Genomic DNA, 1249 nt, shown 5'->3' on the forward strand with positions numbered 1-1249 from the left:
ACCAAGGCACCCCCCCCCCCAGCACTATCAGCAGCACCCACCACCAAGCCACCCACCCAGCACTATCAGCAGCACCTGCTGCCCCCCTTTCTACTGCCTCAGGCAGCATATAGGGCACGGACAGCCGTGATGGTATAGATAAGTCTATTGAGCTGATTTTACTACACAAACGTCTCATTCTTCACCCTGGAGGCTGAGATCCTTATAAATCCATATTACCATTAAAGCAGAAGCAGCTGTGGCACATTTAACTTCTCACCGATGTAAAATGACACAAAAAATGAAATTACACCGCAGAAGCCTGTGATTAAATATAAATAGGATCTTAAAAAAAATTATTGATGGGCTCCTGTTAAGAAAAGCCTCTTCTGAATGCCTGAGACGCGATAAAACAGCAAACCAATAAAATAACATTATTATGTACATAAATAGCAAACAATGGCAGCAAACAAGGCACAGAGTGCTGAATACATTTCATGGGAGTGGGAAATGTTTGCTGCGTTTTTACAAGTTTTATCGCCTTTTATTTTTATCCACTATGCTGTTCATTTTCAAGTGTTATTTCCCTCGTGGAAACGGCAATGGAATTCTCCAGTGGAGGAATGACTCTCATTGGTTTACATTTTTGTCAGTTTTATATCAAGTTATTCACAGCTCTTACACACAGCTATCTACGGGATCAGGACTGAAACAGATGATGCATGAAATTGTCTGTGATAATGAATGTCACTATTATGCCCACCATCACCTATAGGACCCTTTTTAAAAATGTTTTCCTATTTCATAATTCTTTATTTTGATGGAAAGATATAGAGTAGGTAGGTAGTACACTGTATACAAATAATGTTCTGAAGAATACAGAGACAATATAAATTGGTGTTTCAGTTATTGAATACATGTAATAGCAGTTGGGAAGAGGAGGAACCACCAGACTTGCAATATAGACTGTAGGAGAGCGTGAAAAAATGAAAAGTGTTTGAGAGCTAAAGCTTGAGATGTGGGGGAAAGGGAAATAAGGTTAGGAAGGGATAGTGGTGGGCTGTGGTTAGGTCTGAGGTGGGATGGAGAGGGGGAATGAGGGTGGGTCAGTAAGCAACAAACCCAAATATTTGCTGTATAGCGTATGGTGGGTTAAGTCGCAAAGCACCCCCCAGCACTATCAGCAGCACCCACTGCCCCCAGCACTATCAGCAGCATCCACTGCCCCCAGCACTATCAGGAGCATCGACTGCCCCTCGCACTATTCGCA

This window comes from Nanorana parkeri, unplaced genomic scaffold, assembly GCF_000935625.1.
Source record: "Nanorana parkeri isolate BGI_ZX_2015 unplaced genomic scaffold, ASM93562v1 scaffold63, whole genome shotgun sequence".
NCBI classification, from domain to species: Eukaryota; Metazoa; Chordata; class Amphibia; order Anura; family Dicroglossidae; genus Nanorana; species Nanorana parkeri.